This window comes from Haematobia irritans, chromosome 1, assembly GCF_050003625.1.
Source record: "Haematobia irritans isolate KBUSLIRL chromosome 1, ASM5000362v1, whole genome shotgun sequence".
NCBI lineage: Eukaryota > Metazoa > Arthropoda > Insecta > Diptera > Muscidae > Haematobia > Haematobia irritans.
In genome coordinates this window covers 27,987,281-28,012,989 of record NC_134397.1, presented here as the reverse complement: position 1 = coordinate 28,012,989, position 25,709 = coordinate 27,987,281, and the positions used below count along the sequence as shown (strand labels likewise).

At 28.5% G+C, this 25,709-nt stretch overlaps 1 long non-coding RNA gene across 1 annotated transcript in view; it reads right to left on the bottom strand.

The window, feature by feature from the left end:
* The window catches only part of LOC142238033 (uncharacterized), a 128,351-nt gene that overhangs the window by 43,706 nt on the left and 58,936 nt on the right, over positions 1-25,709 (bottom strand). Inside the window, exon 2 of the long non-coding RNA XR_012722620.1 lies at positions 10,284-10,570. This is a non-coding gene — a long non-coding RNA (uncharacterized LOC142238033). The remainder of the gene's footprint in view (positions 1-10,283; positions 10,571-25,709) is intronic.

The window sequence follows — 25,709 nt, the reverse complement described above, 5'->3', positions numbered from 1 at the left end:
GTGCAGCAGACATCCATACTTATTTTTGCTTAAACTTCCTTGGTAAATTGAGGCGATCACACAAGGAAGCAAAGAAAAAAAAGCGAAGTACATCACAATGGTAAGAGCGCTCTAGTTATTCACTAAATATTTCATTGCCTTTGTATTGCCTTACTGGATATGGCATATTGAACGTGTCTTGTACTTGATGCTGATGCTGTTGCTTTAGATCATGTTACCAAGCCGTAAGTTTTTTTATACCCTCCATCATAGGATGGGGGTATATTAACTTTGTCATTCCGTTTGTAACACATCGAAATATTGCTCTAAGACCCCATAAAGTATATATATTCTGGGTCGTGGTGAAATTCTGAGTCGATCTAAGCATGTCCGTCCGTCCGTCCGTCCGTCCGTCCGTCCGTCCGTCTGTTGAAATCACGCTAACTTCCGAACGAAACAAGCTATCGACTTGAAACTTGGCACAAGTAGTTGTTATCGATGTAGGTCGGATGGTATTGAAAATGGGCCATATCGGTCCACTTTTACGTATAGCCCCCATATAAAGGGACCCTCAGATTTGGCTTGTGGAGCCTCTAACAGAAGCATATTTCATCCGATCCGGCTGAAATTTGGTACATGGTGTTGGTATATGGTCTCTAACAACCATGCAAAAATTGGTCCACATCGTTCCATAATTATATATAGCCCCCATATAAACCGATCCCCAGATTTGGCTTGCGGAGCCTAAAAGAGAAGCAAATTTCATCCGATCCGGCTGAAATTTGGTACATGGTGTTCGTATATGGTCTCTAACAACCATGCAAAAATTGGTCCACATCGGTCCATAATTATATATAGCCCCCATATAAACCGATCCCCAGATTTGGCTTGCGGAGCCTAAAAGAGAAGCAAATTTATTCCGATCCGGCTGAAATTTGGTACATGGTGTTGGTATATGGTCTTTAACAACCATGCAAAAATTGGTCCACATCGGTCCATAATTATATATAGCCCCCATATAAACCGATCCCCAGATTTGGCTTGTGGAGCCTCTAAGAGAAGCATATTTAATCCGATCCGGCTGAAATTTGGTACATGGTGTTGGTATATGGTCTCTAACAATCACGCAAAAATTGGTCCACATCGGTCCATAATTATATATAACCCCCATATAAACCGATCCCCAGATTTGGCTTGCGGAGCCTCAAAGAGAAGCAAATTTCATCCGATCCGGCTGAAATTTCGTACATGATGTTGGTACATGGTCTCTAACAACCATGCAAAAATTGGTCCACATCGCTTCATAATTATATATAGCCCCCATATAAACCGATCCCCAGATTTGGCTTGCGAAGTCTCCAAGAGAAGCAAATTTCATCCAAGCCGGTTGTAATTTGGAACATGGTGTTAGTATATGATCTTTAACAACCGTGCCAGAATTGGTCCATATCGGTCCATAATTATATATAGCCCCCATATAAAACGTACTCCAGATTTGACCTCCGGAGCCTCTTGGATGGGCAAAATTCATCCGATCCGGTTCAAATTAGGAAAGTGGTGTTAGTATATGGTCGCTAACAACCATACCAAAATTGGTCCAATCACACAAAAATTGGTCCATATCGGTTCATAATCATGGTTGCCACTAGAGCCAAAAATAATCTACCAAAATTTTATTTCTATAGAAAATTTTGTCAAAATGTTATTTCTATAGAAAATTTTGTCAAAATTTTATTTCTAGAGAAAATTTTGTTAAAATTTTATTCGGTTCATAATAAAATTTTCATAATTTTCAAAATTTTATTTCTATAGAAAATTTTGTCAAAATTGTATTTCTATAGAAAATTTTGTTCAAATTTTATTCGGTTCATAATCATGGTTGCCACTCGGGCCACAAATAATCTACCAAGATTTTATTTCTATAGAAAAATTTGTCAAAAGTTTATTTCTATAGAAAATTTTGTTAAAATTTTATTTCTGTAGGAATTTTTGTCAAAATTTTCTTTCTATAGAATATTTTGTCAAAATTTTTATTTCTATAGAAAATTTTGTTAAAATTTTATTTCTGTGGAAATTTTGTCAAACTGAATTATATACGTATTGGATCGATCTTTTTTGATTTAATATATACCACGTATGGACTTACATACAATGTAGAATATGGTGTTAGGAGGTTTTCAGATTCCTTGCCATCGGCAAGCGTTACCCCAACTTAAGTAATTCGATTGTGGATGGTAGTGTTTAGAAGAAGTTTCTACGCAATCCATGATGGAGGGTACATAAGCTTCGGCCTGGCCGAACTTACGGCCGTATATACTTGTTTTTTTTTAAGTTTTGTGGAAAAACGATCGACAGGTGTTGATTGCTGGTTCATTTCTCTTTCCATAGGGATTTCAATGGCACAGACTATTCGACGTCATGTTGGATATGGTTGGCCAAGGTAGATATGTTTCTTGGAGGATCAATCGATGTTCATTGCCTTGATGATATTAATGCTTGAGATTTGTTTCGTCTGTTTGTTTCCTTCTCTCTCAACCATTTGAGATCACTTGGATTTTAGTTTTGAGTTTTTCCACTACTCTGCGATACATTTTTTATTGTTGTTATTTATTGATCATTTCAGGAGGATAATTGTATGCATAAGCGTGAAAACAAATTATTACAATTCGTACGTGATTTTAATCAAAATATCATTATAGCAAATTGAGACAGACACTTTAATATATATACGCGAATATATCCGATCATTACCCACTATGGGAGGAAGGTGATAATTTTCAATTCGTATGAACATCTGATACCATGGATAAGATTTCAAAAAAAAATAAAATAATTTGTCCATCGATTCAATGAAATGGATTTAATTATGAGCTTTGAAATTAGAGTAGGAAATTTCAATTGGTTCGATAATCTTTAAATTATTAGTAGCGAAAATTAGTAATCTGGGATTGGCCAAGGATGGAATAGTTTGGAATATACACATTGGAGAATTCTAAAACTATATTCATGGCATCGCTTCATTCCATAGCTTTCAATTTCAGTGAGGAGTGCAAACATAGTTTTGTTTTTTGTTTCTCAATATGTGAAGTTTCATTCCCACAAAAAAGCCTTCGCGGGAAGTTTCGATTAATATCCAAATCATATCCGATGTGTGCTCTTTTGGTTCCATCGCGCGAGATGTGGTGATTTTGCAAGAAGGTCCAGGACAGCCGAAGAATTTTGAAGATGCCGACTTGTTAGCATTACATGGTGGAGCATTGATCGGTTTATTATATGTTTTTTAGGGGAAAAAATGTTCAAACTTTTTTTGTTTAAAATCTTGTATTTTTTAATTTTTGGCACAAAAACGGTGATAGTAAAACTGGTCAACCCAACACCACAGGCGTACACAGAGTTATATTTCGGAATGGGTCCCGAGAAAATTTACTCTGTACTGGGTAGCCAAACAAGTTTCATAGAAATGACGGTGACCCAAGAAGTCAAATCAGGATATCGGTCTAGCAGCCCGTTGTGTAAGCCCAAGATATAAAACCGGAAGATCGGTCTATATGAGGGCCATACCAAAAAAATGGACCGATATACATCACGTACCAATTTGTAAATCTAAGTTACCTCAATATTCTAGATATAAAATTTTGAAAAAAAAAATTCTATAGAAATCAAAATTTGAGAAAATTTTCTCTAGAAATAAAATTTTGAGAAAATTTTTTTATGGAAATCAAATATTCACAAAATTTTCCGTAGAAAAAAAAATTTAGAGATAATTTTCTATAGAAATACAATTTTGAAAAAAAAAATTGCTATAGAAATCAAATTTTGAGGAAATTTTCTATAGAAATAAAATTTTGACAAAATTTTCTATAGAAAAATAATTTTGAAAAATTTTTCTATAGAAATAAAATTTTTAGAAAATTTTCTATAGAAATAAAATTTTGAGAACATTTTTTATGGAAATAAAATATTAATCATTGTTGTTGTTTTTTTGATTTCAGCTTAAAACCACACATTGACTAAACTACAAGTGTAGCTTAACCAACAGAGGAAAAGAATGTTTGTCAAATTTATTTGGGCAAAGCCCTATAGACTGCAAGATGGTTGGATGGACGCACGTTTCGGAATTACCACATTCCTCATCAGCATCCTCTACTTGCAGCAAAACTATCAACAAATTATCAGAATAAATTCAGGCAGTTCATTAAACCCAACAATACTGATAGTTTTGCTGCAAGTAGAGGATGCTGATGAGGAATGTGGTAATTCCGAAACGTGCGTCCATCCAACCATCTTGCAGTCTATAGGGCTTTGTCCAAATAAATTTGACAAACATTATTTTCCTCTGTTGGTTGAGCTACACTTGTAGTTTAGTCAATGTATGGTTTTAAGCTGAAATCAAAAAAAACAACAACAATGATTAAAGAACAAAAACCAACAATAACAAAACAAAATGAATGAAAGAAATAAAATATTCACAAAATTTTCCCTAGAAAAAAAAATTTGAGATAATTTTCTATAGAAAAAAAATTTTCAAAAAAATTTGCTATAGAAATAAAATTTTGAGGACATTTTCTATAGAAATAAAATTTTGACAAAATTTTCTATAGAAATATAATTTTGAAAAATTTTTCTATAGTAATAAACTTTTGGAAAAAAATTCCATAGAAATAAAATTTTGAGAAAATTTTGTACAGAAATAAAATTTTGAGAAAATTTTCTATAGAAATAATATTTTGAGAACATTTTCTTTAGCAATAAAATTTTTAGAATATTTTCTATAGAAATAAAACTTTTGACAAAATTTTCTATAGAAATATAATTTTGAAAAAAAAATTTATAGAAAAACAGTTTGAAAAAATTTTCTATAAAAATAAAATTTTGAAAACAATTTCTATAAAAATAAAATTTTGAGAAAATTTTCTAAGAAATAAAATTTTGAGGAAATTTTCCGTTGTGTAGAAGCCCAAGATGAAACATCGGGAGATCGGTCTACATGAGGGCCATTCCAAAAAATGGACCGATATACATCACGTACCTATTTGTAAATCTAAGCTACCGCTATATTTTAGAAATAAAAATTTGAAAAATGTATAGAAATAAAATTTTGACAAAATTTTCTATAGAAATATAATTTTGAACAATTTTTCTATAGTAATAAAATGTTGGGAAAATTTTCTATAAAAATAAAATTTTGAGCAAATTTTTTTATGGAAATAAGATATTCACAAAATTTTCCCTAGAAATAAAATTTTGAGATAATTTTCTTTAGAAATAAAATTTTGAAAAAAATTTGCTATAGAAATAAAATTTTGAGGAAGTTTTCTATAGAAATATAATTTTGAAAAATGTTTCTATAGCAATAACATTTTGAGAAAATTTTCTATAGAAATAAAATTTTGACAAAGTTTTCTATAGAAATAAAATTTTGAGATAATTTTCTATAGAAATGAAATTTTGATAAAATCTTCTATAGAAAATTAATTTGAAAAAAAAATTCTATAGAAATAAAATTTTAAGAAAATTTCCTATAGAAATAAAATTTTGAGAAAATTTTCTATATTTCTATAGATTTAATTTTGTGAATATTTTCTATAGAATTAAAATGTTGAGAAAATTTTCTATAGAAATACAATTTTGAGAAAATTTTCTATAGAAATACAATTTTGAGAAATTTTTCTTTAGAAATAAAATTTTAGGAAAATTAAAATAGAAATAAAATTTTGTGAAAATTTTCTCTAGAAGTAAAATTTGGGAAAATTCTCTATATTAGTAAAATTTTGAAAAAAAATTCCATAGAAGTAAAATTTTGAAAAAAATTTCCGTTGTGTAGAAGCCCAAGATGAAAAATGGAGAGATCGGTCTACATGAGGGCTATACCAAAAAATGGACCGATATACATCACGTACCAATTTATAAATCTATGCTATCTCTATATTTTAGAAATAAAATTTTGAAAATTTTTTCTCTAGAAAAAATATTGCAAAAATTTTTTCTACAAGTAAAATTTTGAGATAATTTTCTATAGAAATAAAATTTTGAGAAAATTTTCTAAAGAAATACAATATTGACAAAATTTTCTCCAGAAATAACATATTGACAAAATTTTCTCTAGAAATAAAATTTTGAGATAATTTTCTATAAAAGTTCGGGAGATCGGTCTAAATGTACGGATATACATCACGTACCAATTTGTAAATCTAAGCTACCTCTATATTCTAGAAATGAAATATTTCAAAAAATTTCTATAGGAATAAAATTTATTAAATAGAAAATAATTATTCAAGCTTGCGATCGTTTTTTTTTTTTGTATGTATTAGTTTCTTTTATTTTTCAATATTTCGCAATAACCTTGAATTGCTTCATCAGGAGTAGGTCTACAATGGAATTTATTGATATTTTTAATTACGACATATAAATTATTTATCAAAAAATTTTCTATATAATTATAATTTTGTGAAAATTTTCTATAGAAATAACATTTTGAGAAAATTGTCTATAGAAATAAAAATTTGAGAAAAAAAATCTACAAAAATAAAATTTTGACAAAATTTTGACAAAATTTTCCATAGAAAGAAATTTTGAGGACATTTTCTATAGAAATAAAATTTTCTAAAGAAATAAAATTTTGTAACATTTTCTATATAAATAAAATTTTGACAAAATTTTTTATAGGAATAAAATTTTGACAAAGTTTTCTATAGAAATAAAATTTTGAGATAATTTTCTATAGAAATGAAATTTTGATAAAATCTTCTATAGAAAATTAATTTGAAAAAAAAATTCTATAGAAATAAAATTTTAAGAAAATTTCCTATAGAAATAAAATTTTGAGAAAATTTTCTATATTTCTATAGATTTAATTTTGTGAATATTTTCTATAGAATTAAAATGTTGAGAAAATTTTCTATAGAAATACAATTTTGAGAAAATTTTCTAAAGAAATACAATTTTGAGAAATTTTTCTTTAGAAATAAAATTTTAGGAAAATTAAAATAGAAATAAAATTTTGAGAAAATTTTCTCTAGAAGTCAAATTTGGGAAAATTCTCTATATTAGTAAAATTTTGAAAAAAAATTCCATAGAAGTAAAATTTTGAAAAAAATTTCCGTTGTGTAGAAGCCCAAGATGAAAAATGGAGAGATCGGTCTACATGAGGGCTATACCAAAAAATGGACCGATATACATCACGTACCAATTTATAAATCTATGCTATCTCTATATTTTAGAAATAAAATTTTGAAAATTTTTTCTCTAGAAAAAATATTGCAAAAATTTTTTCTACAAGTAAAATTTTGAGATAATTTTCTATAGAAATAAAATTTTGAGAAAATTTTCTAAAGAAATACAATATTGACAAAATTTTCTCCAGAAATAACATATTGACAAAATTTTCTCTAGAAATAAAATTTTGAGATAATTTTCTATAAAAGTTCGGGAGATCGGTCTAAATGTACGGATATACATCACGTACCAATTTGTAAATCTAAGCTACCTCTATATTCTAGAAATGAAATATTTCAAAAAATTTCTATAGAAATAAAATTTATTAAAAAAAAATTCAAAATTCAAAATTCAATTCAAATTATTCAAGCTTGAGATCTTTTTTTTTTTTGGTATGTATTAGTTTCTTTTATTCTTCAATATTTTGCAATTACGTTGAATTGCTTCATCAGGAGTAGGTCTACAATGGAATTTATTGATATTTTTAATTACGACATATAAATTATTTATCAAAAAAATTTCTATAGAAATAAATATTTGAGGAAATTTTCTATATAATTATAATTTTGTGAAAATTTTCTATAGAAATAACATTTTGAGAAAATTGTCTATAGAAATAAAAATTTGAGAAAAAAAATCTACAAAAATAAAATTTTGACAAAATTTTCCATAGAAAGAAATTTTGAGGACATTTTCTATAGAAATAAAATTTTCTAAAGAAATAAAATTTTATAACGTTTTCTATATAAATAAAATTTTGACAAAATTTTTTATAGGAATAAACTTTGGACAACATTTTCTAAAAAATTAAATATTTGACAAAATTTTCCCTAGAAATAAAATTTTCGGAAAATTTTCTATAGAAATAAAATTTTGACAAAATTTTCTATAGAAATAAATTTTTGAAAAAATTATCGAAAGAAATAAAATTTGGAAAAAAATTATATAGTAAATAAAATTGTGACAAAACGTTTAACAAAAATTTAAAATTCGACACATTTACAATTCAAAAAAAAAAACGTCGTTAATAGGAGAGATCATAATATATATTGCAACAACTAAAATAAACTTCTAAAATAAAATAAATTCTAAAATAAGAAAAATTAATTTCGAAGAAAAACACATTGTGTTCATATTAACCATAGAAATTTGACCAAAAACTTCAATAGAAGATTTTTTTAATTTGGTAGATTTTTGGTAAATTTTTCTTCAAATTGTGGTAGATTATTTTTGGTACGAGGAATACAATTTGGACAACATTTGCTAAAAAATAAAATTTTGACAAAATTTTCTATATAAATAAATTTTTTAAAAAATTATCAATAGAAATAAAATTTAGAAAAAAAATATATTGTAAATAAAATTTTGCAAAATTTTCTAGAGAAATAAAATTGTGACAAAATGTTTAACAAACATTTAAAATTCGACATAGTTACAATTCAAGAGATATTTATACACCAAAAATGTCGTTAAAAGGAGAGATCATAATAAATATATATTGCAAATACTGAAATAAACTTGTAAAATATAATAATGAAACATTTATTTCGAAGAAAAACACATTGTGTTCATATTAACCATAGAATTTTACCAAAAACTTCAAAAGAAGATTTTTTTAATTTGGTAGATTTTTGGTAAATTTTTTCTTCAAACTGTGGTAGATTATTTTTGGTACGAGGAATAAAATTTGAACAACATTTTCTAAAAAAAATAAAATTTTCACAAAATTTTCTATATAAATAATTTTTAAAAATTATCAATAGAAATAAAATTTTGAAAACATTTTTATATAGTAAATATTGTAAAATTTTCCAGAGAAATAAAATTATGACAAAATGTTTAACAAACATTTAAAATTCGACACAGTTAAAATTCAAGGGATATTTATACACCCAAAAAAAATTTCATTAATAGGAGAGATCATAATATGTATTGAAAATACTGAAATAAACTTCTTAATTAATTTAATAAAACATTTATTTCGGAGAAAGACATATTGTGATCATATTAACCATAGAAATTTTATCAAAAACTGCAAAAGATTTTTTTTTTAATTTGGTAGATTTCTGGTAAATTTTTCTTCAAATTGTGGTAGATTATTTTTGGTACGAGTGACAACCTTGCTGCCACTTCGAGTATTATCTATTAGTATTTAGGACCGCAAGTTTTATACGATTATACAATGGACTTAATAGTCTACTTGAGTCTGAAATAACTGACTGCCACTATACCTAACGTAACCAAACGGTTGCCATAAGTAAAAATGTATTTCCCATTATATTTTATAAGAAATGAGAACTTCGTTTGTGTAAAATTTCATTTCGGAGTAAATAATTATTTCTATATTGGTGGCTTTTACTTGTATTACCCCCAGATGAAGAGATATCATTAAAGACTCCAAAGTGATTACTTCGAGTACTATTTCAAATTGTCAAGATTGTCAGATTAGCATTTGCATGCTTAAGCAAAAGATCTAATTGGGAAAATTATACACTCCCCAAAAGTGGAATAAACAGCAGCAGCAACAACCTGACGAATTAGCTGAGAAAATAAAATAAATTTCTGTTCAATTTTTGTTTTTTGTTTCTGTTAGGGAACGAAAGACCCCTAGAGGTCAATACTTATTGCTACCGTATTTTTTAATATGATTCAATTGAGAAACCCCCTCCACAAAAAGAAAAACAAATCAACGGAAAAAAAACTGACAACAACAATCTTGCTAAAGTTAAGATTTTTGCCAAAGTCTAATCTTAAGTTGAACAAATTTTTGATAGCAATCAAAAAAACGAACTCAATGCAGTAAAAAACAACTTGAAAAAAAATGTTGCTGGCACAACAAATCAAGCAACAATAAATAAAGTTTGCATTCAAAATAACATGGCAGCAGTCATACTAACAGCAGCAACAACAACAACTCTGAGTCTAACATAAAATGTTGCTACTGCAATTTTTTCGTTATCTTAAACGAAACAAAAAAAAATGGAATACGAAAAATTTGAGGGAACCTCAAAAAATAAACACACACAAAATTCCCTGCATTAGGCGAAAAATTGAAAAATAAAAGAAGCAAATTTTTGTGGTTAACTTACCTTAGATTGTCGTCTTTTTTAAAAAGAGGCACGTTTTATTTGTACAATAACTGAAATCTTTGAAATATGTTTTCTTTTATTTTTTCAGTTTTTTTTTCTTGGGTTGTCTTCTGTAGGTCCATAACCTCCTCCTGTATACCCTTCCATATTGGCCATTGTGCTTATATCATGGGTGAAGGGGCTTTTTGGGACATATTTCGTGTGCCATGTTTTTCTTATTTTGCCAACAATGAAGCAAACAGCCTGCAATCTGGCTGTTTGGAAAGCTGGTACTTAAGCGACTGTATCTGCAAAAAAAAAAAAAAACAACAAAACAATGAGAGGAGATCTTGTTAAGATATTATTTGTTAGATACGACAAGTAGACTTAATTATCATTTTCATGTTTAAACATAAATAATGCATTAGTTATAATAAAATATCACAAATGTACTGTGTCGTACATGCAGACATGCACTTGAAAAAAAAAAACGACTCCACATTAAACGCAAAGCAATTAGTTCAAATAATTTTAAAAAAATGTAATCTAGAAAAATTATGGATAATATAATTGATTTAAATTAAATCCAGTGCTAAGTTCGGGTAAGGCGACGTTTATGTGCCCATCGCCATGGCCAAGACGTGTCTTTTGCAAGGCCTAATTACAACACTGTAAGTATAGTTTTCTTTTCTGAGAAATGAAATTTTAGGCAAACGATTTTCTTTTGATGCTAACAAATTTTCTTCAAAAGGAAATAAAAAATATTACAGACTTCCTTTGCAACGCTTGCATATATTCGAGATAATTTGCTCTTAAAGAAAATACTTTGTCACAAAGGGGAATTTCGGTCCGGAAGAGAATATTTTTTTAGGTGTACTAGCAGTTCAACCAATATAAAGAAAAGTTACGGTACGGTCACACTGGGAAAATATTGGACAGGTATTACAAAAGTATTCATCGCCACAGTAAATGCTCTTGGAACAAAGTTTAGCTCCCATATTTCAAATATTTTTCTAGTGTGAATTTCAGCAAATATATTGAAACTTGCTCTTAAATATAAAATGTTCACCACAAGTAGTGGTCATAAAAAAACACGGATTTTCGAACCAACTAAATCAGATAAAGTTTTTGCGTTGTGGGCTCTCAACAGATCAGGTATTATTAGTTTGTGCCCTGAAATAACCATGCAAAAATTAGTCCACACCGGTTCATAATTACCCAGGAAAAATTTGAAAGTTCTTCCAAAGTGCAAAACTTTAAAAGCACTTCCAGTAGATGCACTCCCAATGATGTGCTTTATTTTAACTACACAGGAAGTCCTTTTCATTAATTGTTTTATAACATGGTTTTTCATATTTTCAATGGGTAATTTTAACTTTTTTTGTTTCAAATTGGTTAAAAACAGTATAAGAATTCATAAAATGGTACAAATTATTTAAATTTTGTCGAAAAAAATGCTAAATCCAATCTGTACAAATTGTGAATTTGTGAAAATATTTGAGGTCAAACGTTTCAGACAAGCGTTGGAATCCATTAAAAATTATAAAAATTATTTATTTGACAAAATATCACAGTTTTTTTTTAATTACATCAAAAACTTTGAATTCAGATCACACCTAAAGAAATGATACAAATTCAGTGCACCGACTGCTGAAATGAAGGACTTCCGTCCTATGACAAGCCCATGTTAAATTCATTGCTTCTGCGTCAATTTTGCACCACTTCCGGAACCAAAGAGAACATTTTCATTACTTTTTTGGCGACGCTTTTTTTGCTGGGTATATAGCGTTCATATTTAACCCTATCCCCAGATTTGATCTCCGGAACTTTTTGGAGGCGTAAATTTTATCCGATTCTACTTCATAAATTTTCTATAGAAATGCAATTTTGACAAAAATTTCCATAGAAATGAAATTTTGACAAAATTTTCTATAGAAATAAAATTTTGGGAAAATTTTCTATAGAAATAAAATTTTGAAAAAAATGTCTATACAAATGAAATTTTGACAAAATTTTCTGTAGGAAAAATAATTTGAAAAAAAACCTAAAGAAACAAAATTTTGACCAAATATCTTATAGAAATAAAACTTTGACAATATTTTCTATAGAAATGAAATGTTGACAAAATTTTCTTTAGAAATAAAATTTTGGCAAAATTTTCTATAGAAATAAAATTTTGACAAAACTTTCTATAGAAATAAAATTTTGAAAACAATTCTATAATTTTCTATATATATATTCTATAAAAATGAAATTTTGACAAAATTTTCTATAGAAATAAAATGGTGACAAAATATTTCATAGATATAAATTTTGACAAAATTTTCTATACACTCAAAGAAAAAAAAAACATTTGGAAAACGTGTACCGGAAACGTTTTTCTTTTGTTAGAGTTTTTTGGATTGCTTCGAAAATTTTAAACTTTTATCACCAAAAAAATTCGTTTGTTACAAAATTTTTATTTTTTCAATAAAAAAAGTTATTTTTGAAACAACAACACAGTCCATTTCATTTATATCAAACACTCTTCTTTACTGACTTTAGGTCTTTAATAAGACACATTTTACAGTTCAAAATTTAATATAGTACAATGTAATGTGGAACATTTTTTCGGAATCTTCCGAACATATCTGGAATATATGTAAAAAAAAAACAAAAAAAACTTTGGTCGAAGCAGGGATCGAACCCACGACCCTTGGCATGCAAGTCGGACGTAGCAGCCACTGCTCCACGGTGTCAAACTAAATGTTTGTTTCTGTTAAATAAACTTTGTTTATCCGGTTCGTGGGCGCCGAAAACTATGCTATATAAATATAACTTATATGGGTAATTATCTATTGATGAACATAACAGGTACATAGCTTAGTGGTTAGTGTGTTGGCTAACAAAGTGCATGGTCCGCGGTTCGATTCTCCGTCCAGGCGAAAGGTAAAAAAATTTAAAAATGTATAAATCGTATAATTTCTTCTACATTGTTGGTATTACAGGAAAAGGTGTTTAGAACTAAAAATCCTAGTGGATGTGAGAAAGATGTGAGGGAAAATGCAATTAGCAAGAAAACAATGTTTTTTTTTTGAGTTAGTCTTTATGAAATTGTTTTTACATCCTGGAAAAGAATAAACGTTTATCACAAAAAGTATATACTTTTCTTCCACATACACTTCCTTACAGCGAAAAGCAAATGAGAAACGAACTTTGTTTGTCTAAAATTTCGTTTGGGAGGAAAGAATTACTTTTTTGCGTGTAGCCATATAATTTTGAAAAAAAAATCTGTAGAAATAAAATTTTGACAAATTCTTCTACAGAAATAAAATGGTGACAAAATATTTTATAGGTATAAATTTTGACATAATTTTCTATAGAAATAAAATTTTACAAAAAAAGTCCATAGAAATGAAATTTTGACAAAATATTTTATAAAAATAATTTTGACAAAATTTTCTATAGGAAAAATGTTTTGAAAAAAAAAAAAATCTATATATAATTTTGACCAAATATTTTACAGAAATGAAATTTTGGCAAAATATTTTACAGAAATAATTTTGACAAAATTTTCTATAGAAATGAAATTTCTGCAAAATTTTCTATCGAAATACAATTTTGGCAAAATTTTCTATAGAAATAAAATGTTGACAAAATTTTCTGTAGAAATAAAATTTTGACAATTTTTTCTACAGAAACAAAATGGTGACAAAATACTTTATATAGAAATAGACATGAAATTTTGACAAAATATTTTATAGAAATAATTTTGACAAAATTTTCGACAGAAATAATATTTTGAAAAAAAAAAATTATAGAAATAAAATTTTGACAAAATATTTTATAGAAATAAAATTTTCGTTTTGTTTGTTATTGTTGGCTTCTCTTCAATCGTTATTGTTGTTTTTTTGTTTTTTGATCTCAGCTTAAAGCCATGCATTGACTAAACTACAAGTGTAGCTTAACCAACAGAGGAAAAGTATGCTTGTCAAATTTATTTGGGCAAAGCCCTATAGACTGCAAGATGGTTGGATGTACAGCTGTTTCGGAATTACCACATTCCTCATCAGCATCCTCTACTTGCAGCAAAACTATCAACCAATTATCAGAATAAATTCGGGTAATTCACTCAACCCAACGTGAACTACACTTGAACCTCCCGAAAAAGGAAGCACGCTCAAAAACAAACCCAGCCAAATACATACAAATCGATGATTTGAGTTTGGCAAAGGAAAAGAGATATGCTGGCAAATTTGTTTAGGCAGTAGCCGACTATCAAACCCTTTTTCGGGAGGTTCAAGTGTAGTTCACGTTGGGTTGAGTGAATTACCCGAATTTATTCTGATAATTGGTTGATAGTTTTGCTGCAAGTAGAGGATGCTGATGAGGAATGTGGTAATTCCGAAACAGCTGTACATCCAACCATCTTGCAGTCTATAAGGCTTTGCCCAAATAAATTTGACAAGCATACTTTTCCTCTGTTGGTTAAGCTACACTTGTAGTTTAGTCAATGCATGGCTTTAAGCTGAGATCAAAAAACAAAAAAACGAAATAAAATTTTGACAAAATTTTCTATAGAAATGAAATTTTGACAAAATTTTCTTTAGAAATAAAATTTTGGCAAAATTTTCTATGGAAATAAAATTTTGACAAAATTTTGTACTAAAATAAAATAATGAAAACAATTTTCTATAGAAATAAAATTTTGGCAAAATTTTCTATAGAAATAAAATTTTAACAAAATTTTCTACAGAAATAAAATTTTGAAAACAATTTTCTATAGAAATAAAATTTTGGCAAAATTTTCTATAGCAATACAATTTTGACAAAATTTTCTGTAGAAATAAAATTTTGGAAATTTTTTCTATAGAAATGAAATGTTGACAAAATTTTCTGTAGAAATAAAATTTTGACAAAATTTTCTGTAGAAATAAAATTTTGAAAACATTTTCTATAGAAATAAAATTTTGGCAAAATTTCCTTTAGAAATAAAATTTTCTCAAAATTTTCTATAGAACTAAAATTTTGACAAAATATTTTATAGATATAAATTTTGATAAAATTTTCTATAGAAATGAAACCTTGACAAAATATTTTGCATAAATAAAATGTTGACAAATTTGTCTTCAGAAATAAAATTTTATAGAAATAAAATTTTGACAAAATAAGTTTTTGTTTTATTTGGTAGTTTTTTAGTAAAATGTTATTCAGATTATAGTAGATTATTTTTACTCGAGCGGCAACCGTGCTTCTTGGGCCTCATGGAGGAAGGTTCATTTCGGGTTTTAGTTATTTATAGACTTCACTACGTAAACTAATTTTTATACCCTCCACCATAGGATGGGGGGTATATTAACTTTGTCATTCCGTTTGTAACACATCGAAATATTGCTGTAAGACCCCATAAAGTATATATATTCTGGGTCGTAGTGAAATTCTGAGTCGATCTGAGCATGTCCGTCCGTCCGTCCGTCTGTTGAAATCACGCTAACTTCCGAACGAAACAAGCTATCGACTTGAAACTTGGCACAAGCAGTTGTTATTGATGTAGGTCGGATGGTATTGCCAATGGGCCATATCGGTTCACTTTTACGTATAGCCCCCATATAAACGGACCCCCAAATTTGGTTTGCGAGGCCTCTAAGAGAAGCAAATTTCATCCGATCCGGCTGAAATTTGGTACATGGTGTTAGTATATGGTATCTAACAACCATGCAAAAATTGGTCCATATCGGTCCATAATTATATTAGCTCCCATATAAACCGATCACCAGATTTGACCTCCGGAGTCTCTTGGAAGACCAAAATTTATCTGATTCAGTTGAAGTTTGGTACGTGATGTTAATATATGGCCTCAAACACCCATGCTAAAATTGGTCGATATCGGTCCATAATTATATATAGGCCCCATATAAACCGATCCCCAGATTTGACCTCCGGAGCACCTTGGAAGAGCACAATTCTTCACATTCGGTTGAAATTTGGTACGTGATGTTAGTATAGGGTATCCAACAACCATACAGGAATTGGTTCCTATCAGTCCATAATAATATATAGCTCCCATATAAACCGATCCCCAGATTTGACCTCCGGTGCCTTTTGGAGAAGCAAAATTCATCCGATCTGGTTGAAATTTGGTACATGGTGGTAGTATATGATATTTAATAACCATGTGAATTGAAATTTGTGGATGACAGTCTTTCGTAGAAGTTTCTACGCAATCCATGGTGGAGGGTACATAAGATTCGGCCTGGCCGAACTTACGGCCGTATATACTTGTTTTATTTAACATCGACGCCATATGGACAAGCTTATAATTTAAAAGACAACGTTAAGAAGTGTCAAGTTGCCCGGCCATCGGCAACCGCTACCACAACCCAAGTAATTCAATTGTGGGTGACAGTCTTTAATAAGACACTCTGTGCAGTCTATGGTGTAGGGTACATAAGATTCGGTCTGACCGAATTTGTTACATATTTTTAGAATCCTCGGACACTCTCACTTAAAGGCGGATCGGATTTCGATGAGATTATTCCAAGTAGTGCCATGTATGATAGATATTCTCTTCCACAATATTCCCAGATTTAGCAGGATTAGCTACACTGAAAGAAGAGTGTTCTTCTCTGAGGAACGAAGTTTTACACAAGCAAAGTTTGCTTGTGGCTTTAAAGAATTTTCTCTTAAGGCAAGTAAAAAGAATTAGAGAAAATCGATAAATCGCATATCATAAATTTGGGTTTGTTTGGTCTAGATGAACACACTTTATAAGAAAGGGGAATTTGTTTAAAATTTCGTTCTTGAAGAAAGTATGTTTTTTCTTTGCATGTACTTGGGACTAAATACATAGACTATCAATCCACTGATTTGGCAGAGTTTATAAACATCTCTCTTTTCGATGAGTTTTCTATACTCAGCAGAAATGCCCCTGAAAATTTTCACCTCGTTCACGCATATATCATATGCGTCCACGCATATATCACATTATCCCACTGTGCGAGAATAGCAAATTTGGAAGTACTTCTAAGGACACAACTTTAAAAGCACTTCCAAAAATGTCGTCCCAAATATGTTCTTTATTTTAACTACTAAGAAAATTCTGTTAATTAAATTTTTTTATAACTCGCTTTTTTCAAATATTTAAAGGGTGATTATTTTTTTTTTTTTTGTTTCAAATAGGATAAAAGTAAGAAGGAGTAAGAATGAATAAAATGGTACAAATTATATAAATTTTGTCGAAAAAAATGTTAAATCCATTCTCTAAAAATTGAGAATTTTTGAAAATATTTGAGGTCTAACGTTTCAAACATGCACTAGAAATCATAAAAAAACACATTTAAAAATTATTTATTTATCAAAATATCAAAACACTGGATTCGGATCAAACCTAAAGAAGTGATGCATATTTAGTGCAACGACTGTTGAAATGGTGGATATCCGTCCTATGACAAGCCCATGTTAAATGAATCACTTCTGCGTCAATTTCATTTCCGGATCCAAAAAGAACATTTTCATTACTTTTTTGGCGAAGCTTTTTTTTGCAGGGGAGTGGAGATAAGCTGCAGTGGAAACTATGTTTGATATTGACTCAAAAGTGTGGTCGAATCCTTTAGAGATTTGTGTACCAGACGGGTCCATGAATCACTGCACTATGGCCTCCCGATTTAAATTAATTATTTAATTGTAGAACTGATATTACTGTTGCATCTTAATTTAGTATACTTGACAATACTACGACCATTGAATTGCAAAAATTGAAAACTATCTTACATAGGATTAGATCAAAACTAATTTTTTTTAGAAAAATTATTTCTCGTATATTCCCTTACTTGATATAAAGATGGGTATGCTTTTCACCATACCCATACACCCATCTCTAACATAAATTTCCATCTCTTGGGAAAACCAATAGTACACTAAGATATTTACGAAGACAATATCGATTGTAGGAAAAGCTGCTGAAAACATATTTTCCATGTCGATACAATCAATTGCGTTATGCTAAATACAAAGACCCAAACAACCAACCAAGCCAATAACCAACTAAGCCAACCAAATGGTAGTCGTATGCAAATATTTTCCAAAAAAAAAAAACATATTCAATGCCAAAAGTCCAGAAAATAAGAATTCCATAGAGTAGAAGGCCTGGAAGTGTTACATTGTTTAGGAGGAGGGTGGGTGATGACTGAAAAATAATCATTTCTTTAGAATATCGCCAATATTGGGAAATGTAAACAAAACACCAGAGAAAAAAATCTAAAAAAAAAACTGCGATACACAATACCCTCATATTCTCAATAAGCGTTTTATCGCGATTTCGTTAACCCAGAATAACTTCGACCATGCTTAGCACTTTAACAATTGTAAAAAGAGTCATTGCCATGGTCCAACACGAGTCCATAACAATAACCTCCAATGAAAATGTCTTCTTTTGCATGGAAAATTATTTTGATCTGCCGATAGATTCGTTCTTCCCATACTCTTCCTTCAATTTTCTATGGTTTAGATTATTTTACATAAAATTTATCGGGTGGGTGGATATGTAAACTAGGCAAAAAAAATTGAACGATACGAATTCCCAGCATCAGTAGTCAGCAGAAGAGATAGCTTTTAGGAAGGAAATGGGGAAGACTGTATTGAAATACTATGTGGAAAACGTGAAATTGTTAGAATTTGACTTCGATTCTCAATGTTTTGTTTTTACATATTTTTATTGACTTAACCAGAGTGGATAAAAGGATTAGTATTCGAACACTTTTTGCATTATGATGGAGATGAGAATAGGTTTGAAATATTGTTACATGATAATGGAAAATAAATTAAAAAATTATTTAATTTATTACACTAAAATTTGATTTTTACTATAATTATTTTTATATTAGCCTGCTATTAATACAGGCTGGTTTTATGTCTAATCGAGGAGTTTCCTTTTTCGAGGAACAAAATTTTAGACAAGCGAAAATGTCCTTTACTCCTTAAAGAACTTTCTTTAAAAACAATAAAATTTAGAGATAATCGTTCAACCGTTTGTCATAAATTAATTTCTCTCAAAGAAAAGACTTCATATGAAAGAGGAATTTTATTTGTTTACAGGTTCGTTACGGAGGAAAGAATTTTTTAAGTTATTGAAAAGAAAATGTCAAATATAACAATCCTAGCTATACATGTTTCTTGGCCGGCTAGAGCGAATTTCCATATTTTCCTTTAATGCACATAAAAAAATATTAGAGACAATCGTGTCATCGCTTGTCATGAATTCAATTTTATTTATTTTTCAAGTAAACATTTTATAATAAAGGAAAAATTGATAAATAAAAAATTTCGATCCCGGAGAAAATATTTTTTTTTCGGGTGTACTCGAAAGGGAAATAAATCAGATCGCCAGAGCAGAAATTTTAAACGTCAGGATAAAACGCCAGCTCCCAAGTATACTGGTCAGGAAATAATTTTTAACAAACGGGAATTTTTTTGTGTAAAATTTTGTTCCGGAGGAAAATATTTTTCTGTGGGTGTAATTACTGGCTCTTTGTTATTTAGTGGGAATATATCTTGGCATAGGAAATTTCCTCTCCTGTGAAAGGGTTGGCCACAATTTGCCACTTTCTAGGATTAAGGTTATTGGAGACTCACCTTAATCCTAAAAAGTGGCAAATTGTGGCCAACCCTTTCACAGGAGAGGAAATTTCCTATGCCAAGATATATTCCCACTAAATAACAACGAGCCAGTAATTACACCCACATATTTTCTTCCGGAACAAAATTTTATACAAAAAATCCCCGTTTGTTAAAAATTATTTTCTCTAAGAGTAAGTAAACACGAAATTATGACATACAATGCAACTCTAATCTTTCTAATTTTCTTTAAAAAAAATTTGACTTCTGAGGTTAAAATTCCTCAGAAAAGAAAACTGTTTTTTGAGTCTATAGAGATTCTGGTCAATAATAAAATCCTAGTTTATTTAGAGACGGTCCAACAGTTCCAATATTGTGTTGGGAATTTAAATATGGACTTTCTCACACTAAAAAAAAGCAAACACGCCTCCAAAGATTTTGTCTTTACACTGCTGATTTGGTATTGATTCCGAGCCAAATTGATTGTCAAAATTTTATTTCTTTAGAAAATGTTATTAAAATTTTATTTTTATAGAAAATTTTGCCAAAATTTTACTTCTATAAAAAATTTGGCAAAACTTTTACTTCTATAGAAAATTTTGTCAAAATTTTATTTCTATAGGAAATTTTGTCTCAATTTTATTTCTGTAGAAAATTTTTGCCAAAATTTTATTTCTTTGGAAAATTTCATCAACATTTGATTTCTATAGAATACATTGTCAAAATTTTATTTCTATAGAATATTTTGTCAAAATTTTATTTCAATAGAAAATTTTGTCAATATTTTATTTCTATAGAAAATTTTGCCAAAATTTTATTTTTGTGGAAACTTTACAGAAAATTTTATTTCCACATCAAATTTTCTGAAAATTTTATTTCTATAGACAATTTTGTCAAAATTTTATTTCTATAAACAATTTGGTGAAAACTTTATTTCTGAAGAAAATTTGTCAAAATTTTATTTCTATAAAAAATTTTGTCACAATTTTATTTCTATAGAAAATTTGTCAAAATTTTATTTCTATAAAAAATTTTCTCACAATTTTATTTCTATAGAAAATTTTTCAAAATTTTATTTCTATAAAAAATTTTGTCACAATTTTATTTCTATAGAAAATTTTTGTCAACATTTTATATCTACAGAAAATTTTGTCAATATTTTATTTCTATAGAAAATTTTGTCAAAATTTCGTTTCTATAGAAAAGTTTGTCAAAATTTTATTTCTAAAGAAATTTTTGCCAAAATTTTATTTCTATGGAAAATTTCATCAAAATTTTATTTCTATAGAATAACATATTTTGTCAAAATTTTATTTCTACAGAAAATTTTTTAAAAATTTTATTTCTACAGAAAATTTTTTAAAAATTTTATTTCTATAGAAATTTTTTTCAAAATTTTATTTTTATAGAAAATTTTGTGAAAATTTTATTTCTATAGAAAATTTTCTCAAAACGTAATTCGTATAGAAAATTTTGTCAACATTTTATTTCTATAGAAAATTTTGTCAAAATTTTATTCCTATAGAAAATTTTGTCAAAATTTTGTTCCTATAGAAAATTTTGTCAAAATTTTATTTCTATAGAAAATTTTGTCAATATTTTATTACTATAGAAAATTTTGACAAAATTTTATTTTTGTAGAAACATTTCAGAAAAATTTATTTCCATAGCATATTTTCTGAAAATTGTATTTCTATAGACAATTTTGTCAAAATTTTATTTCTATAGACAATGTGCTGAAAATTTTATTTCTATAGACAATGTGCTGAAAATTTTATTTCGAAAGAAATTTTTGCCAACATTTTATTTCTATCGAAAATTTCGTCAAAATTTTATTTCTATAGAAAATTTTGTCAAAATTTTATTTCCATACAATATTTTGTCAAAATTTTATTTCCATAGAATATTTTATCAAAATTTTATTTCTACAGAAAATTTTTTCAAAATTTTATTTCTATAGAAAATTTTTTCAAAATTTTATTTCTATAGAAAATTTTGTCAAAATTTTATTTCTATAGAAAATTTTTTCAAAATGTAATTCGTATAGAAAATGTTGTCAAAATTTTATTTCTATAGAAAATTTTGTCAAAATTTTATTTCTATAGAAGAAGAAGATTTTGTCAAATTTTTATTTAAAAAAAAATTGCACACATTTTATTTCTATGAAAAATTATTTTACCAAAATTTTATTTCTATAGAAAATAATTTTATTTCAATACAACATTTTTTACAATTTTATTTCTAACGAAAAATTTCGCCAAAAGTGTATTTCAATGGAAAATTTTGTCAATATTTTATTTGTATGTCAAAACTTTATATCAATAGAAAATTTTGTCAAAGTTTTATTTCTATAGAAAATTTTGTCGTAATTTTATTTCAATACAAAATGTTCTCACAATTTTATTTCTAAAGAAAAATTTCGTAAAAATTTTATTTCTACAGAAAATTGTGTCAATATTTCATTTCTATGTTAAAATTTTATTTCTATAGAAAATTTTGCCAACATTTGCAGAAAATTTTATTTGCAGAAAATTTTATTTCCATAGCAGATTTCCTGAAAATTTTATTTATATAAATAGAAAATTGTCTGAAATTATATTTCTGTAGAAAATTTTCTGAACAATTTATTTCTATAGAAAATTTTCCGAAAATTTTATTTATATAAACAATTTTTCAAAATTTTATTTCTATAGAAAATTTTTTAAATTCTTATTTCAAACAAAATTTGCACAAATTTTATTTCTATAGAAAATTATTTTACCAAAATTTTATTTCTATAGAAAATTTTGACGTAATTTTATTTCAATACTAAATTTTTTACAATTTCAAAACTTTATATCAATAAAAAATTTTGTCAAAATTTTATTTCTATAGAAAATTTTATCAAAATTTTATTTCTATGGAAAATTTTGTTAAAATTTTATTTCTATAGAAAATCTTGTCAAAATTTTATTTCTATAGAAAATTTTGTTAAAATTTAATTTCGTTAGAAAATTTTGTCAAAAATGTTATTTCTATAGAAAATTTTGTCAAAAATGTTATTTCTATAGAAAATTTTGTCAAAATTTTATTTCTATAGAAAATTTTGTAACAATTTTTTTTTCTATAGAAAATTTGTGAAAATGTTATTTCTATATAAAATTTTCTCAAGATTTTATTTCTATAGAAATTATTGTCAAAATCTTATTTTTATAGAAAAAATTTTATTTTTCTTATTGTTAGAAAAAATTTCTGTTTCGATGACATCATAACCTCCCCTTCTTTTCATATCCTCGAAAAAATCAATTACAATTACATATTCGAGCAGCTTAATACGAAAACTTCAGTCTTATTATATTCTTTTGTCATAAGCTCAATATTTCAATTAAAACGCATAAAGGATAAGACAAACATGCAATATGACCATATCTCTGATTTTTTTCCTTCGAAACCTTCAGCTGCTTTGCGAAGAAAATCTCTTTAGCAAATCTACCAAAATAATCCTCTAAAATGCCCACAAATTAAACATACAAATGACCACTTGAAAAATCCGATTACCTGCACGGTGGGATGTCATGTCAATAGATAAGGCTGAAAACTGAATTTTGAAAAGACCCAAATGAAAACCTGAAAAAATCGCAGACAAAGGCCAAAACCACCCTGAAATGCGTTAAGTAACATGCTAATAAGGCTGTAAGAAGAAGAAGACGAAGGTAAAGCAAAAGCAAATCACAAAAAACTGTAAGGAGAAAAAACATCAACTACCCAAGAAGGTTGCTGCTTCTGCGTCGATTAACGCATCCACAAATTAGCCAGAGAATGAAATGTGCAAACTCTGAACAGCACACTCCTCTGTGTTACATTATCTTTGGCTGAATGGCCAAAACGTCACACGCCTCTTCAGCCACCTTTATTTCTTTTATTTCGGCAACAATAACAAAGTTGTTGTTGCTCTTTGGTTTATTGTATGACCAACAACTGGTCAATTTTCTCTAATATTTGGCATTGAAAGAAAAATACCTTTAACCATTGGAAATAAGATTTTATGAAGAAGATAAGACATGGATGACCAACCATCCTGGAAAATATGAGTGGTGATTGGGAGCTAGAAATATAGACAATCGTAAAGAATGTTGCCACGACAAACGGCTGAAACGCAATTTGAAAATTTCTTTTCCTACTACGACAATCGATGATTGTGACAATGAACAGTGGACACGAAAAAGTTAAATATGTACGATTGAAATGAAAAGAAAATGTAGGCCATATATGGACCAAAACTGTGATAGTCTGGCATAGGCCGAACCACAAAACGGCACCAAGCAGTCCGACTTTGAGCATGGAGAGGCCCGGCCAAAATGTCAAAGTGTAAATACTTCAAAACCTATAAAAATTATTTTTCTGATAGTATCTATACAAACTTCCATCCCACTGTTCCTCGCAGAAACCTACGATAATCATAAAAAATCTTTTTCTTGGCCTTAACAACAATTGACCGCATTGTTTGTATACACACGCGCGCACTCAACAAGCTAAACAAGAAGAAGAGCTCACATTGTTCTCAAGGAAATGTGTTTTTTGTCCCGATACCTTTTGATTTTGAAAAATTGTCATTTCCCCACTAAGCAACAAGAACAACAACAAAAACGGTACCCTGTTGGAAACAGTCATCCACATCACCAACGATCATTGATGTTAGAAACAATATTTGCAGTTGCAGGCATTAAAATTAAGCGTATTTGGCTAAAAACCTTGTAAGCCAGAAACTACCGACCAACTCACTACTGGTGCATGCTGGTTTATTTGCTCGACGCCTATGGGCTCTTTATCACAAATAAGCAAATGCTAAATGTTTGCTACTTGCATGGCATTGCGTGTGCTGTTATTATTACTCCATCGCATTTGGGCAGAATTTTTTTTATTAGGAGTGACTGTGTGTATGAGAGAGAGAGAGAGTGTGTGGCAAGCACTTAGGTCACAGTATGCAATTTGGGAACAAGAGAGCCAGTCAATACAGTAGCCTCATTTGCAGCATTTAAAGTAGCTGTAAACATACATATTATGCAACATTTTCCATATGCGTGTCTACTTTTGGCGAAATTACACTCACGAAAAAAATGTATGTGATATTGGAAAATGCTTCCTTATTGTTATGAAGATTGAAAAACAATAAAGAAATTTTATTTATTAATTTTTTCAGGTGCTTTTTCTCTTGTCGGGTTCTTCACTCTCTCTCTCTCTCTCTCTCTTTCTCTCTCTCCAAATAAATCCTTCAAAAGTTCTCTGAGAACATTAAGCTTTTTAAAGAACTTGTGACCAAATAAAGTCTATATTTTGGGAGAAAAAAAAATATTTTTTTTTATCTCTACTTGTAGATTCAGTGCCGAAATATTCAACTTGTTGATTCCTAATTTGGCGAAAAAACTATAGAGGCTCATAAAAAACGAACGGCAACCACTCTAGCAAAATGCGGAAATTAATTTTTTCTCCTCTCAACGAGTTTTTTTCAGCTGGGATAAGTGATTTTTGTTGGGAATTTGTGTGTTGTGTAATTTAATATTTTAGTTTTTTTCTCTGAGTGTATCCTTCTCCTCTGAGTTTAAGTTCACATTGTGTGTATGTCTCTAACTAAGGCCATCGATTTTGGTATTACTGTTCGATACCATAACGATGGTGATGATGATGACATTCTTACCATTTTGTCTTTTCTTCTTAATTTCATGACACCATTCTAAATAAATGCCCACTCATAGACGTTTTGTTCTTCTCTGAGGCTCATTGTTTGTGCAGTTTTGTAGGAAATTTGTATCGCCTTTTGGAAATCTATTTAACACACAATGGTTGGGATGGCGCTGTAAACGTAACAGACAGCATATT